The following is a 17,992-nucleotide window of genomic DNA, read 5'->3' as shown; positions in this document are numbered from 1 at the left end:
GGTTCCAAACTATTTTTAATACCGAAATGTCGAGCCAGATTTAAAGTACTTTGAAGATATATTTAAATTAGGTTATTGCCCACTGAAATAGGAATCTGAAAACGTGAAAAAATTCAGAAATTATAAAGTAATTGCCAATTTGTCATCTGTTTTTATATTTACAACCCATTTCATATTACTTTCAAGATTTGCAGGCGTCTTGAAAGAGTTCGGCCCATCAGGGCATAGAAAAATAAGTAGGCCTAGATTGGGTATTCTTCAGAAAAAATAAACTAGGCTCATTTTCACAAAGAAAAAATAGCTGGGCTGGTCACATGGTGAACATAAAATATAAGCCTGGGCTAGACGGGCCACAGCCCAGTTCAAACCCTACTCCATCTCAACAATAACAAAAAAAATACAGCTCGAGCAGCTACGTCCCAGGTGTCAGCCAATCTTGTGCTGTTCTCTTGTCTATCGACTATATGCGCTCACAATGTCGTGGGTCCCATATGTCAGGAAAACACTAGGAGGAAGCATTTTATTTTTCCATATGCTGACATGGTGGGGCCCTACTGTCATCCTATCCACGTACTTCTGCCGATTCCTGTTGTTTGTTGACCATGTTGACAACGCGAGAGGGCAGCGCCACGGCGAGTGCACCAAAGCGCGGAGGACGTCGGCGTTAACGATTTAGGAGACGGTGGGGCGGTGATGCGTGCGCCGAGGCGCAACCAGCCGTGGGAGGCGGAAGCAGGCAACCCCGCCGGTGCTGGTTTGGTTTTGGCGGCTGGAGGAAGACATGATTGAAGAAACACGACATACTGTAAAAGCAACAGGAGTACTTAACAACCTTAAGTGAAACCTGCAGGGGCACTTAACAACCAAAGCTGAAAGCAGTATGAGTACTTATACAGGTTCAACCATACAAAGCATGCCTCAAACAGTGCTACTTTGCCTACAGTTAACCAAGGGTGAGGCTGCCAAGCCCCAGTACAAGGCCCAGGCGCCACCCCGCGCATCCACAACCTTCTGAAAGCGGCTTCATCTCGCAATGTGGTCAATAAACATGATATTTGCTTTAGAGCCATGGAAAAGCATGAACATAATCGTCTGTCCTATTCTCCAAGATGGACGGACCTTCATTATTTGAGACCACCCATGAATAAGTATCATTTCACATCCAAGGGGAATGGAGTAGGTCGACATAAACATCATGTTGTGACCAAGCGCAAGTCTGACCCGACCATGGTTAGGCATCTGTATAGGAACAATAGAACTAGGCAGTTTCTGTTTCAAGAAGATCACAACTGTAAAACTATGTATAAGCAATAGTTTATGAACAACATATATAATAAAAAACAGCTCGTACCATAAGTTTCTCGACACAATTGGACCTGTTCAACGAGTGCAGTAGTGGCACACATATCCCACATGGCCTTCCACCATTGAAACGCCCCACAAGGACCTTAAGACAATCAATAAAGTGTAGGAACTTGTGGATGTCGTCCCAGTCAACTTCAGTGCCATCATTAACAGCCGAGTTATTACAGAATAACAAACAGGCAGCGTGCTTAACTCTGAAAAAATCTACACGTGCCACCAATTATAAGAAAATATTAGTTAGAAGTAGCATATTCGTGAGAGATTCATTGCTACTTCTAAAGTTAAATTGTGATTAGTTAGAAAGAATAGGTGGATTAAGAAGTAATCGAGGCAACAAGCAAGAACCAGATACAAAACTTACATGGATGAACAATTGGAACGACATTGGGGTGGAAGATCAAAGTGAAGATGAGACCAGGTTCTGCTATTTCCATCAACATTCATGCGCCAACTTTCAGTCTGTAACACTTGAGAAAGTTTATCCAAGTTCGGCCATCAAAAAAGCAGCAATCTTCTTGGTCCATGAACCCAACTCGGAACTTATATCCATGGCTTGTCTTCACTGTGACCATTAAACTAGTGTATTCAGTTATGGCAAGGCCGAGCATCTTGAGTACATGTGTTCTGGCAGAGCAAATAATGCACTGCAGGAAAAATAATATGAGAACACAATGTATTCCCTATCCAAATCTAGAAATAACTTCCTCCTTCACGTCAGTGTTGACCATCGTACTAGTAGTACCTTTTATCCAAATATAGCAATACAAATTTCCAAATTAGTTGACATCATGTTCAAAAAAAAACCACCCTCCCAGATAGAAAAGAGGATTCTAGGAACATACTGTGCGTGTTTTAAAATCCTATGTTAGGATGAGAAGGAACAAGTGTGGCGTCTCACCGAGGGTGCAGAAACCTGTAGGGTCCTTGCACTTTGGGCACTGCAAATGAAACATACTAGATTCAGTAGGAAGATAAATGCATCAACGGCTGCGGCTGCCATCCTAGGATTACCTGTGACCAAGGGACTTGGATTTATTGGGGATGGATGAAGAATCCGTACCTAGTGAGGGAGTCCTGGATTAGGGAGTATCCGGACAGCCGAACTATATACATCGTTCGGACTATTGAAGCGTGAAGATACAAGACTCAAGACTTCAGCCCGTGTCCGGATGGGACTCTCCTTTGTGTGGAAGACAAGCTTGGCGATCCGGATATTATATTTCCTTCCTTGTAACCGACTCCATGTAAACCCCAGCCCTCTCCTGTGTCTATATAAACCGGAGAGGATGGTCCTTAGAAGGCCGATCACAATTACAATCATACCATCATAGGCTAGCTCTTAGGGTTTAGCCTCTACGATCTCGTGGTAGATCTACTCTTGTACTACTCATATCTTCAATATTAATCAAGCAGGAAGTAGGGTTTTACCTCCATTGAGAGGGCCCGAACCTAGGTAAACATTGTGTCCCTTGCTTCCTGTTACCATCAGCCTAAGACGCACAGATCGGGACCCCCTACTCGAGATCCACCGGTTTTGACACAGACATTGGTGCTTTCATTGAGAGCTCCTCTGTGTCGTCGCTTTGAGGCTTGATGGCGTCTTCAATCGCCAATGACACCGTCCAGGGCGAGACTTTTCTCCCTAGACAGATCTTTGTGTTCGGCGGCTTCGTACCACGGGCCAATTCGCTTGGTCATCTAGAGCAGATCGACAGCTACACCCCAGGCCACCAGATTAGGTTCGGAAACTTGAACTACACGGCGGACATTCGTGGAGACTTGATCTTCGACGGATTCGGGCCTGTGCCAGGAGCGCCGGACAGTCACGACGAGCACGGCCTAGACCTGTTGTTGGACAATGCTCGGGACATCATCCCTGCAGTTGCCCCGGATCTAAATCTGAAACAGGTTGCGTTGCCCAAGGACGGAGGGGCGGACCCCGCCCCACAGGCCGCATACTCATCGGCGGTGGAGCCGAACACAGGTCTCACCTCTGTGGAGGCCTGTAACCCCGGCCCCCCGGACTCGTATCTGGTTGTTGGTTCCGGTCCGCATACCCCCGAGCCAGCCGAGCTAGGTTGGGCTCCGGTAATGGAGTTTACCACTGCGGACATCTTTCAGCACTCGCCCTTTGGCGACATGCTAAACTCATTAAAGTCTCTCTCTTTGTCAGGAGGCTCTAGGCCACACTATGTTCGGCTTGAGTGGGAAGCAGGTGACGAAGGAATTCGCTGCCCACCCACCACCCACTTCATTGCCATGGTCGATGATTTAACCGACGTGCTTGACTTCGACTCTGAAGACATCGACGGTATGGACGACGATGCAGGAGACGTACAGGAGACACCACTCACAGGGCGGTGGACAACCACCTCTTCATACGATACATATATGGTGGACACTCTGAAAGAAACCAAGGGCGATGAGGCAACGGAGGATAACCCCTCCAAGAAGAAATCAAAGCATGGGCGTCGCCAGCGCCACTCCAAGCCCCGTGAAGGTAATACCGGCACCGGAGACAAAAACAATCCGGACGGTGCCGACGATGAATACAACCCCGATCAGCCCGCCTTCGAGCAGGCCGAGCAGGAAGATGGGCAGGACAACCCAGATGAACAAGCGATGGACGGGTATCCGGAGGAGGACAACTACATGCCCTCCTCCTAAGACGAGATTAGCCTCGGCGATGACGAGTTTGGCATGCCCGAGGACCCCGCGGAGCAGGAGCGCTTCAAGCGCCGGCTTATTGCCACTGCGAGAAGCGTGAAGAAGAAGCAGCAGCAGCTTCAAGATGATCAAGACCTGCTCACAGATAGATGGACAGAAGTCCTGACAGCCGAGGAATATGGACTCGAGCGCCACACGGCTGACCGGCCGCCTCGAGGTCGGGATAAAATGGCATATCAGCCTGAATACCAGCCTGCACCCCCGCGCCAGTTTACTACGGCCTGGGGCAATACTCAGGACCGGCGTGATAGATTGGATAACACCGCAGGACAACCAAGACCGATTTACGGATCAAGGGGGCGCGCTGCAGCACATGACGATGACCGTAATACTGGATACACTAACAACAAATCCGACCGGGTCGAACATAACTAGTCAGACGCAGCCGGACTGCGTCGCGACATAGCCCGGCACAGAGGCGCTGCGCACCCCCTCTGCTTCACTGGTTCACTGATGAAGTGATGGGTCATGAATTCCTAGAAGGGTTCAAACCCGTAAACATCGAATCATACGATGGCACAACAGACCCCGCGGTATGGATTGAAGACTTCCTCCTCCACATCCACATGGCCCGCGGAGATGATCTACATGCCATCAAGTACCTTCCCCTTAAGCTCAAAGGACCCGCCCGACACTGGCTTAACAGCCTGCCAGCAAATTCCATTGGCAGTTGGGAAAACCTGGAAGACGCATTCCTTGACAACTTCCAAGGCACATATGTGCGACCTCCGGACGCCGATGACTTGAGCCACATCACTCAACAGCCCGGAGAATCAGCCAGGAAATTCTGGACCCAGTTCCTAACTAAAAAGAACCAAATAGTTGACTGTTCGGACGCCGAAGCCCTGGCGGCCTTCAAGCATAATATCCGCGACGAGTGGCTCGCCCGACACCTGGCCAGGAGAAACCCAAGTCCATGGCAGCTCTCACGACACTAATGACCCGCTTTTGTGCGGGCGAGGACAACTGGTTGGCTCGCAGTAGCACTACGCCACATTTTGGCACGTCAGATGTCCGTGACAATAATGGCAAGCTACGGCGCAACAGACACAAGCGACGGAACAACGGCGACAACACCGACGATACAATAGTCAATGCCTGATTCAGCGGATCTAAATCCGGTCAGCGGAAGAAGCCATTCAAAAGAAACAATCAGGGACCGTCCAGTCTAGACCGTATACTGGAGCGCTCGTGCCAAATTCATGGCACCCCGGACAAGCCAGCCAACCACACCAATAGAGACTGCTGGGTATTTAAATAGGCCAGCAAAATAAACACCGAAAACAAGGACAAGGGGCTGCACAGTGACGATGACGATGAGCCCCGGCGTTCGAACACGGGGGGACAAAAGAAATTTCCCCCCAGGTGAAAATGGTCAACATGATCTACGCCACTCACATCCCCAAGCGGGAAAGGAAGCAAGCACTATGGGACGTCTATGCAATGGAGCCAGTCGTCCCCAAATTGAACCCGTGGTCAACTTGCCCAATCACCTTTGATCGTAGGGATCATCCTACTAGCATCCTTCATGGTGGCTCAGCCGCATTGGTTCTAGACCCAATCATAGACGGATTTCACCTCACAAGAGTCCTTATGGACGGAGGCAGCAACCTGAACCTGCTTTATCAGGACACAGTGCGCAAAATGGGCATCGATCCTTCAAGGATTAAGCCTACCAAAACCACTTTAAAGGTGTAATTCCTGGAGTAGAGGCCCGCTGTACGGGCTCTATAACATTGGAAGTGGTATTCGGATCTCCGGATAACTTCCGAAGCGAGGAGTTAATCTTCGACATCGTCCCTTTTCGAAGTGTACCACGCACTGCTCGGACGAACCGCATTCGCTAGATTCAATGCGGTACCACACTATGCATACCTCAAGCTCAAGATGCCAGGCCCGCTAAGGGAGTTCCGGACTAGGGGGTGTCCGGATAGCCGAACTATCATCATCGGCCGGACTCCCAGACTATGAAGATAGAAGATTGAAGACTCCGTCCCGTGTCCGGATGGGACTTTCCTTGGCGTGGAAGGCAAGCTTGGCGATACGGATATGTAGATCTCCTACCATTGTAACCGACTTTGTGTAACCCTAGCCCTCTCCGGTGTCTATATAAACCGGATGGCTTTAGTCCATAGGACGAACAACAATCATACCATAGGCTAGCTTCTAGGGTTTAGCCTCCTTGATCTCGTGGTAGATCCACTCTTGTAACACACATCATCAATATTAATCAAGCAGGACGTAGGGTTTTACCTCCATCAAGAGGGCCCGAACCTGGGTAAAACATCGTGTCCCTTGTCTCCTGTTACCATCCGCCTAGACGCATAGTTCGGGACCCCCTACCCGAGATCCGCCGGTTTTGACACCGACATTGGTGCATTCATTGAGAGTTCCTCTGTGCCGTCACCATCAGGAAGGATGCCTTTTCCCGTCTTTAAATACGGCACCGTCGTCAAGGGAGCTTTGGCCGCTGGCCAAACTATCTGGCTAGGCAGTTTTCTTATGACCGCCTGTTCGGCCACCGCTCCGACAATGACCTCTCAAGTCATTAAAAGCGATCTTCACGTCAGCTCGGAATTCGCTAAGCCGCTAGATCCGATTGAGCTCTCCTCCGTAAACGATCTCTTGGATCGCATCGCCGCCCTGGGAGTCGCTACCGACTACGATCAGATTGGGCTTAAAACCGATCTGAGAGAAATCAACTCTCCCCAGGTTACCCACCACGTTGTCGTGGTAGAGGAACAATGCGGCGACTCTTCTTCTATGATAAAAACCAACTATGTCCGGATTCCCGATCCCTCCATGCCGGATTCCGGCGGAGGGACGGATGCTAATCAAATACTGAACCTAAAGTCAGGCATCGGACCAGATTTGTGGGAAAGCGTCCAGCAAACCAAGCTTCCGAATCCGGAAGCTTCGTGGCCTTTGAGCCTCAGATTGGACGGGGTTCTGAACTTGATTCCGCCCGCCCACCCAAACATAAGCGATCTATCTCAAATACGGCAAGAGCCCGATGAAATAGTACATCATTACTGGGCCAGATTCCTCCTGGTTATGGACAGGATAAAGGACTGCCGTGAAGAAAGCGCGATTTCAATCTTCTGCAACAATTGCACGGACAAGGGAATCATAAACGCCATCAGTCGTCGCGAAGTTACACGCTTCGCCGACCTAGCGACCATTGTACAAAAATACTGCGTGATGGAAAGTGCCTGGAAAACCGAAACTAGGTTTTGGGACAATCCGGCCCTGAATACAACCCCAGTCCGAAATAAAAGGGTGCATCATACTCAAGCACCTAGGTTAAAAACCAAAAAGTAAAAACCCCATAAAGGGTACGAAACCGTACTGGAGGGATGGCTCAACGGACCCTGCAAAATCCATAGTACGGAGGGCGCCACTCCAACACATAGCCTTCGAGCATGTTGGATATTACGGCAGGTGGCCAAAAGTGGCGAAGGCTTTTTAGCCCCGGGCAACCAGCCCAGCAGCTCCAGTACGGTATTAACAATCTTTGAGACTTTCGCATCAAATAACATGCGGAAATGAACAATCCGCAGTCTTGCCGAAGTCTACCAAGTAGCAACAACAAATCCATGGAGCGACACGGCTATCACCTTCAATGCCAGCGACGAACCTAAATTCCGAACAGCTAGAGCACCAGCCGCATTGGTCCTCAGTCCGATAGTGGACGGCTTTCGTCTTACCAAGGTACTCATGGATGGCGGCAGTGGATTAAACCTCATCTACGAGGAAACCCTTCAAAAAATGGAAATTGACTGGAGCCGCATTGAGCGAAGCAGCACAACCTTCAGGGGAATAATCCCTAGTCGAGAAGTACGCTGCACAGGAAAAATCACACTAGATGTAGTGTTCGGCTCGCCGGACAATTATAGGTCCGAAGAGGTCACGTTCCAAGTGGCCCCATTCGGCAACGGATATCACGCTTTGTTAGGGCGAGAGGCATTCACAATATTCCAAGCTATACCCCATTACGGGTACATGAAGCTCAAGATGCCCGGACCCAATGGAATAATCACCCTCGCCAGTGATCCAGATACAGCACTCCGCGTTGAAAATAAGACAGCCGCACTGGCCCTAGAGGCATTATCCGAAGCCCTAGCGGTAGAGGAATTAACTGCGCTGCGCTCCACGGTGGATAGGGACGATGTGATACTCGACAAGAGGTCCAAGTCCACCTCTTTCAAACCAGCAGACAAAATAGTCAAATTTCAGGTCCATCCAACGGACCCCACAAAGACGGCATCCATTGGGGCACAATTAAATCCTGATGTAGAAGCCGCACTACGAGAATTCCTCTGGGAAAATTGGGACATTTTTGCCTGGCACCCTTCAGACATGCCAGGAATCCCACGCAGGCTAGCAGAGCATAGCCTAAATATCCTAAAAGGATTCAAGCCAGTCAAACAAGCTCTTCGGTGATTTTCCGAACCCAAAAGACAGGCAATGGGAGAGGAGCTAGCCAAGCTCTTAGAAGCCGGATTCATCAGAGATATCAAACATCCGAACTGGCTAGCCAACCTAGTAATGGTACCAAAAAAGGACAAATCCTGGCGCCTCTATGTCGATTTCAAAGACCTTAACAAGGCCTGTCCAAAGGACCCTTTCCCTCTCCCTCGCATCGACCAAATTATCGATGCTACCGCAGGGCACGATTCATTGTGCTTCCTCGACGCATACTCCGGATACCATCAAATCAAGACGGCGGAAAAAGACCAGGCCGCAACGGCTTTCATTACTCCATATGGGCCATTCTGCTTCAACACAATGCCCTTCGGACTCAAAAACGCCGACGCAACATATCAGCGCATGATTTAGACATGTCTGGCTACCCAAATAGGCAAAACAGTAGAGGCATACGTAGACGATGTGGTCTTCAAGACCAAACACGTCGAAACCCTAGTAGACGACTTGAGGGTGACATTTGACAACCTCCGAGCGTATGACATTAAGCTCAACCCGGAATAATGTGTCTTCGGAGTACCAGCCGGAAAGCTTTTGGGCTTCATCGTATCCGGTAGAGGAATTGAAGCAAACCCAGCCAAGATCCGAGCTCTGTCACAATTGGATATCCCAAAAGACCTCAAGCAAATACAAAAACTAACGGGGTGCATAGCGGCCCTAAGCCGCTTCATCTCCCGTCTGGGAGAAAAGGCTCTGCCCCTCTATCGCCTCCTCCGGCGCACCGAACACTTCGAATGGAGGGATGCCGCCACGGCCGGACTCGAAGAAATCAAGGCCATACTGGCAACAAATCCGGTCCTGGCCGCGCCCAACCTGGGCGAACCTATGTTATTATATATCACAGCAACACATCAGGTTGTCAGCACGGTACTCGTCGTCGAACGAGAAACAGAAGGGCACAGATTCCCTCTTCAAAAACCAGTGTACTACGTATCCACTGTCTTAACTCCATGCAAGTCCCGGTACCCACATTATGAAAAGATAGCGTATGCAGTGTTCATGGCATCCCAGAAGCTGCGAGACTACTTTCAAGAGTGTTCCATAACGGTGGCCTCCGAAGTACCTCTCAACGATATTATAAACAATCGCGACGCAACGGGCAGTACTGCAAAATGGGCCATTGAGCTCTTACCATTTGACATAACCTACAAACCATGGCGAGCTATAAAATCGCAAGTTCTGGCTGACTTTGTTGCCGAATGGACCGAAGCCGAACTCCCTAAAGAGTACGGCGCGTACTCCAATTGGATCATGCATTTCGACGGATCCAAAATGTTGGCCGGCTTGGGGGCTGGCGTCGTCTTGACGTCCCCAACTGGAGACACAGTCCAATATGTACTTCAAATAATGTACATGGACTCCAACAACGCAGCCGAATACGAGGCCCTCCTGCATGGCCTCCGGATGGCAATCTCCAAGGGCATTCAACGCCTAGAGGTGCGCGGGGATTCAAACCTCGCAATATCCCAAGTAAATGGAGACTTTGACGCCAAAGATCCGAAAAAGGCAGCTTACCGCAACGCCGTCTTAAAAATGTCAGCTCGGTTCGAAGGACTCAAATTCCACCATGTTGCCCGGGATAATAACCAGGCAGCAGACGTGTTAGCACGCATCGGCGCAAAACGCAACGCCGTCCCTCCAAACATCTTCCTGGAACGGCTCTTTAAGCCATCCGTACTATGGGAAGAGGAGTCCAGAAATAACAATCCGGAGCCAGCCGCATCACCTAACTCAGACAATTCTGACACAATCGGCGGCTCAGCCAATGAAATAACACCTTCAGCCCACGAAATAATGGCAGTAATTGCCCCGTGGACGGAACCATTCCTAGCCTGTTTAATTAGGCAGGAACTTCCCGAAGACCAAAATGAGGCCCGCTGCATAGTTCGGCGATCTAAAGCCTACAAGGTCCATGAGGGAGAACTTTATAAGAAAAGCATAACCGGAGTCCTTCAAAGGTGTATCTCCGAAGAGGAGGGGCGAAATCTCCTGGCTGAAATTCACGCCGGACTCGGCGGGCACCACGCCGCAGCCCGGGCCCTTGTAGGCAAGGCCTTCCGTACAAGATTTTATTGGCCAACAGCGCGGGCAGATGCTCAGGACTTAGTCCAACGATGCGTCGGTTGCCAGCTCTTTGCTAATCAGAGCCACATGCCACCCAACGCCCTCAAAACTATACCCATCACCTGGCCGTTCGCGGTCTGGGGGCTTGACATGGTTGGACCCCTTAAAGGGGGAACCCACAGCACAAATACTTATTGGTCATGGTGGACAAATTCACCAAATGGATTGAAGCCAAGCCGGTTAAAACAACAGAATCCGGACCTATGATAGACTTCATATCCGGGGTAGTACACCGCTTTGGCGTCCCCCACAGCATCATCACCGATAATGGCACGAATTTCACGGCCGACGAGGTTAAACTCTGGTGCAAAAACATGGGCATCAAGCTTGACTACGCTTCAGTCTATCACCCTCAAACTAACGATCAAGTCGAGCGAGCAAATGGTCTAATCATGAGCGGCATCAAACCCAGACTAGTGCAGTCCCTCAAGGAATCTAACACGCACTGGGTAGAGGAGCTCGACTCCGTACTCTGGGGGTTGCGGACCATGCCAAATCGAACTACCGGATTCACACCATTTTTTATGGTGTACGGCGCAGAGGCAGTTCTGCCCTGCGATATAATTCATGACTCACCTCGCGTGCGCATGTACAAAGAAAGAGAAGCCGAGCTGGATTGGCAGGACAGTTTGGACGCCTTAGAGGAGGAGCGGGACGTGGCAAAAGCTCGTTCTGCATTTTATCAACAGCAGGCTCGAAGATATCAAAGCAGAGAAGTACTGGCCAAAACTTACAATGTTGGCGAACTTGTTCTACGCCTGCCGGACAAGAAAAAGGACAAACTTAAGCCCAAGTGGGAAGGTCCCTTCATCATCGACCAAGTCCTGACCGGCGGAGCATACCGTCTACGCAACACATCTGACAACCGACTCGAGCCGAACCCATGGAACGCAGCCCGTCTGCGAAGATTCTACGCCTAACGCCGGACTCAGAGTTCATCTCACTCCTCCGTCCATCTTTTTACATTTTCACTATCTCTTGTCCCCCTCCTTCTTCCCACTCTTTTTTTCCAATACCTTTGATAGGCTGATTTGCGCATTGTTCGCACACACTCGATGTGCTCCTAGCACTCGTTATACCTGGGGGCTTCTTTAACAGAAGCTTATTTATATGGGCTTCATGCCCAACACATGTGTCATACTTCCGCATGTACCTTTTATTCACCATTATATGCATTGATATGACTTAAGTTTTGGCCAAGCTGGGTTGCCTGGCTCCTGTGCTTACCCCTACGTTCTCGATTGTTCGGCTAGGAGGTAAAGGGAGCACCCGTGCGATTGTTACTGCCGGGTCAGCCGGATGTGTACCTCACACTGGGTGAAGCCGAAAGCTAGCGTTCTTAAGAGAATATTCGGTCGGTGACTTGAAAGATGATTTATTACTTACTTATTTATTTGCCCCCAGATGCTTTTTCTGCTATTTTCGCAGTCTGGACATGCACTTTAGGGCATGCCTCCCAGGGAAAGGAACCCTTAACGGAACTATTCTCCCTGGAAGATGTTTCTTACTAACCATGTAATATAACATAGCTAGTTGGGCACTTTTCTGATAAAGCAATTATGACCCCGACGCCTTGTCTCCATGCATGCCCCGGTTCTTCTATAACTGTAAGGGTATTCGGACACTCCGGACTGTTGGGTCCCGAGGTTGAAGCGAAAAGGTCCGCAAAGACAAACGATCTACAATCCGGCTAGAAGGCATTTTACATGTCATTTCAAATTACATCGTCAAACTGACTGATTGTACTCCTCTTCAATCCCATCTAACAGTCTGTCTAATTTACAGTCCTGTTGGAAATATTTCGCGGCCAGTTCTACTTGGCCGTACATCAAGCTCACAGGGATCTCCTTCCCATCAGGCCCCGCAGGTCCGACCTCGGCCATGTGGTTTGGGTCAGCCTTCGGGTACCGCGTCTTCACCATGGCCCAGGCCTCCCTGGCGCCCTGACGGCAGGCCGATATCTTCCACAGACAGAGGCGTCGCCGTGCTCCCTGAAGCTTCTCAGCAAGCCCACCAAGGCCCTCGGGTAGGGAGACGGATGGCCATAAAGCCTGAACGACGCCACTCATCGCCTGCCGAACACGTTCGAGCAGTTGCACCAGCTCGGGAAGTTGGTCACCCGTTGAACCAGGCATTTGCTCCGCAGGGCGACCTGTGAGCACACCTAAAGACACATTTCTGTCAATCGACTTCCTCGCCGAATTCTTCTTTTCAAAGGAATTTGCTCAAGCACTTACTATAAATGCCGCGATGAAGCCGCTGATTCTCCTTCACGGAGCCAAACAGCTGGGCCCGAACACCTTTCAGCTCTTCTCCTAGATGGGTGTGGGCATCTTGGAGCTTGTTTCTCTCCTGCTGCACCTTCATAAGCACCCTCTCGCCGACCTTTAGCTGACGCAGTAGTTGTTGCTTGTACGGATCTAGTCCGGCGCCCTCTGCAATATTATTGTCAGATTTACACACACGCCACATTTTGTTAACTACTTATCTTTTCGAAGTACGTATTACCAGCGGGGGTCTCTGTGGCTCCCCCTGTGGTGGCTAGTGCGGCCTCAAGTTGGGCCTTGCACTCTTGGAGCTCCTGGGACAGGTGGGTATTCTTCTCCGTAAGATCCTGCATAATAAATGATCCTTAAATCAGTTGTTTTAACTACTTTAAGTCTCGGGGGCTACTAGCATATATAACTATTAAAATTACTTACCCGTATGTCCTTCACATACTGCTCCGTGGCTCTGGTTAAACCATCTTGAGCAGCACGGAGGTGCGCGTTTCCCGCATCAAAGGCATTCAACGCCTCCGGGGAGAAACACGCATCACGAAGAACTGTCCGGCGACGCCTGTGATTCATGGCGCTCTCCACCTCAGACCGGGTGGCGGACAGCCTGTCGGCATCCTCTATCGGAGGAGCATCCGGCTCTTGCCTTGTGTTCGCCTCCACTTCCGGACCACGCGATGGAGCATGGCTGGCGAAGGCTTGATTGGCAACCTCTCCGGACACTGTCCGGCGAGCGCTCTTCCTCCTGGAAAGAGTTATGAGCGTTAATATACCTCCTAGGGATCCTTCCCTTAAAAACAATGGTGCGCCGTACCATTGCAGCGACGTTTCGATTTGCATCGCACTCCTCTTCCGCCTGCTAGGCCGAACTGACTCTTGCTGGTCAGCCGCCGCAGGTTCGGCTTCCCGCCTTAAAGGCGCCTCCTGCGATGCACCATCAGTATAGGATGGTTAGAATTAAGCACGGATCAAATGATGGTGCCAAGACCTCGATCGTAGTCACCTGGGAGGCCGGAATCAAGCCGTGGTAGTCAGCCGTAATGGCGACTAGAGCATTGTCCATGCTAAGTTGGTGGAACACCTCGTCAATCAGCTCCACCTTTGTGTCCGGATCCTCTTAGGAGGTCAGATCAAGGGATCGTTCCGGATCCTCGGGCTGTGGAGCTAGGCTTCGTATGCCCTCCACATCTCGGGCAGCTCCTGCGTCGAAATCACAAAGTAAAATACTTGACTTTGGAAGTATGGATCGGGTAGATAAAACGTCCGCTTACCCAGCTCCGAGGGTTATTCATGGAGAATCCGTTCAATGGATTCGTGCGGAGAAAGTCCGCCTCCTCCCCCTTGTACAAGCTGGACAGGATCTTTGCTAAATCGGCTGCTGAGCTCGGCCCTTTGCGGCCATGACGGGTGGCGTCGTCTTCCCCGTTGAAGTCCCACATAGGGTGGCACCTATATTGGAGTGGCTGCACCCCTCGCATAATGCACGTGGCCATGATTCCAATCATGGTCAATCCGGAGTGGGCCAGTAACCTAATCCGGCCCATCAGATAATGGACGCTCCCATCCTCCTCCCGTTGAGGGCTCCGCGGGCGCCAACTCAGGCGTTTCTTCAAGGGAGCATTGCTGAACTCCGGGAGGCTGATCCGAACTGGATCCGGCAGAGGGGCATCCTCCATGTAGAACCATTCCGAAGGCCAGTCTTCGGACGCCTTCTTCGGGGTGCCGGATAGATATCCGGTCCCAGCAATGCGCCATATTTCGGCTCCGCCCACTTGATATATCGACCCCTCATAGGAATTGGGTACGAGGCAAAACAATCTCTTCCACAGTGCAAAATGGGGCTCGATGCCCAGGAACAGCTCGCAAAGAGCTACAAAGCCTGCGATGTGCAAAATGGAGGTAGGTGTGAGGTGGTGAAGCTGGAGTCCGTAGTACTCCAGGAGCCCTCGGAGAAACGAGTGTATGGGAAATCCGAGTCCCCTTATTAGATAAGGAATGAAGCATACCCGCTCTCCTTTGGAAGGGTTGGGGATGCTCTCCACCTGCTTTCCGCCCTTGAAGGTGGCCAGTCCGGCTCGAACCGGAACCATGAAAGCTGGGGGAAGATATCCCTCGGTTTGGAGCGCCACTAGCTCGCTGTGTGGAACGGAGCATCTCCCCCAATCTCCTGGCTTAGGGCTGGGAGCGCGAGAGGAGGAGCCGCGTCGACTATCCATGATGGAATGGATTTTTGTCAGAAGCGCTTCGATGAGAACTTGCGAATGGAGGATGGTGTGAGCTGGATCTAGATCCTCGCCTCTCTTATAGGCGCTCGTTCGCACGGCTAGGGGGTCAAATGTAAAAATACCCTAGCTTTTCGCATTCATACGACACGTGGAAGAAGGCCATTATTGGGCGTAGAAGCCAAGGAGCGCAACATTATAAGGAAGCCGGATACTATTCGACAGGAACATGAAGTTTGAAGGAGAACCCGCCTTGCAACGCCGAAGACAATATACGCGCCGAACTCGTCGTCGCTGAAGCCCGGTTCGGGGGCTACTGAGGGAGTTCCGGACTAGGGGGTGTCCGGATAGCCGAACTATCATCATCGGTCGGACTCCCAGACTATGAAGATAGAAGATTGAAGACTCCGTTCCGTGTCTGGATGGGACTTTCCTTGGCGTGGAAGGCAAGCTTGGCGATACGGATATGTAGATCTCCTACCATTGTAACCGACTTTGTGTAACCCTAGCCCTCTCCTGTGTCTATATAAACTGGATGGCTTTAGTCCATAGGACGAACAACAATCATACCATAGGCTAGCTTCTAGGGTTTAGCCTCCTTGATCTCGTGGTAGATCCACTCTTGTAACACACATCATCAATATTAATCAAGCAGGACGTAGGGTTTTACCTCCATCAAGAGGGCCCGAACCTGGGTAAAACATCGTGTCCCTTGTCTCCTGTTACCATCCGCCTAGACGCACAGTTCGGGACCCCCTACCCGAGATCCGCCGGTTTTGACACCGACACCCGCGCGGGGTCATAACAGTCAACGGAAACATGGACCGCTCTCTCCATACAGAAGAGCATACTGCAGCCCTCGCGACAGAAGTACAATGCGGCCTCCTCCGGCAAACTACCAATCCGGCGACGACAACCTCAAGCACCATCAAGCGAGTTCGGAACACCCCGCAATAGGATCACCAGGCACACCAAGAGCACGACTAGCAGTCCGGCCTCCACTCAAATCCCATCAAAGTAGCATTCGTGCCACGCGTACACAATTACACACTCAAAATACCATGGGCACAGGCGGAGGCGAAGTAGTGGCTCAGTCAACAGCGCGGTATCACCGCCTCATACCTTCATAACCTTTCCTTTCACCTTTCAGGACACTGCTTTAGTGCAGCCTCTTCAGAAGAGCCGGATCGACGGACCAACATAGGAGAGAAAACCAAAGGCAACAGGCTTTGCGCACAGAAGGAAATACCCAGGTGGAATCTATTTACGATCGTTATACCTGTTTTATCTATCTATACATAGCTTGCCCCTGGATAGGATATGTCAAATAATCCTATTTATCTCCGCTTAATGCATTCATTGTAAACATACGCTTAAATGTATTATTCATCAATGGGAGATCATATATAGCGTCAGCTTATTATTCTTATTTGAGCATTTTTTTTCTTAAAATGTCTATTTGATATTGCATCCATACACCTTGGTACGTTCAGTTTGCCAGGGGCTTCTTATGGCGCCCCATAATACGACAAGACAAGTCCGAACACTTTCAATAGTGCGGCACCCCAAACTTATAGCATTATATGCATCAACTCCGAATCATGTCTTGGGTCTAAAGTTGGGATAGCCCGGCTCCCTTGTTTTGGTGCCTTACGTTCCGTTATATCGGCTAAGGTAGCGCAGGGAGAACTACTGCGATTGTGTCCCGGTTCTTCCGGACGAGCACCTCAGTAGATAAAGCCGAAAACTGACCGGCATGATGTGGCGAGAGCTGGTCGCTGTTTGAGAGGTCTTAAAATCCTTAAAGATTTTTCCGCTTTAGGCGATAATTCGGCTTCGTCCGATCTAGGCGTGTATAGCGCCCCAATTCGGCCTTCCGGATTCTAGGGGCTTCGCCGGAATTTAAAATTGTAGACTTCTATGGCTAAGTGAAGGTTATAAAGCCGCATAGTCCGATTGCCTTGTTCGCTGCGTCGAACACCTCCTTAAGGGACCAAACATTTGGATAAAGAGTGTCCGGGTTTTCCACGAACACCCCAGTACTAGTTGCATGGGGGCGGAAGCCGATGATTGGCCTACTTTCGGAATTTTATAAACAGTCGCACAGAAGGTAATATTTTAAATAACAAAAGCGCTACATAGTGCAAGTAACTTCATCCTTAAATTACAAACATGACAGAAGTGAATTCATTCTAAAATTATATCCTTGGTACATTCACCGGCCACGAGGCGAGCACCCTTCATAACGCCATCATAATACTTCTACGGATAGCGATGCGGCTTGCCCTCCAGCGGCCCGTCCTTCACCAGCTTCTCCGCATCCAGCTTGCCCCAATGCACCTTCGCACGGGCAAAGGCCCGGCGGGCACCCTCAATGAAAATGGATCGCTTGATGATTTCTAGTCGCGGACAGGCACTCACCATCCGCTTGATTAGGCTAAAGTAGCTGGTAGGAAGGGGCTCACCAGGCCACATCCGGACTATGAAATCCTTCATAGCCACTTCGGCCGCCCTGTGGAGTTCGACCAACTGCTTCAATTGGTCACTCAGAGGCGTTGGATGTTCGGCCCCAGCATACTGGGACCAGAACAGCTTCTCCGTTGAGCTCCCCTCCTGGGCACGGTAGAACTCCGCGGCATCTGATACGCTGCGTGGCAGATCTGCGAATGCCCCTAGAGAGCTCCGGACTCGGGTAAGTAAAACAAACGCCTCCACCACATGTTTGCTTTGCATAAAGAATTTCTTACCCGCCGCTATCTTTTTGGCCTCCTGGATCTCCTGCTGTGCCTTCTC

Source organism: Triticum aestivum, chromosome 7B, assembly GCF_018294505.1.
Source record: "Triticum aestivum cultivar Chinese Spring chromosome 7B, IWGSC CS RefSeq v2.1, whole genome shotgun sequence".
Classification (NCBI taxonomy): domain Eukaryota; kingdom Viridiplantae; phylum Streptophyta; class Magnoliopsida; order Poales; family Poaceae; genus Triticum; species Triticum aestivum.
The sequence above is the reverse complement of the archived record's forward strand: the minus strand, read 5'-3'. Positions refer to the sequence as shown.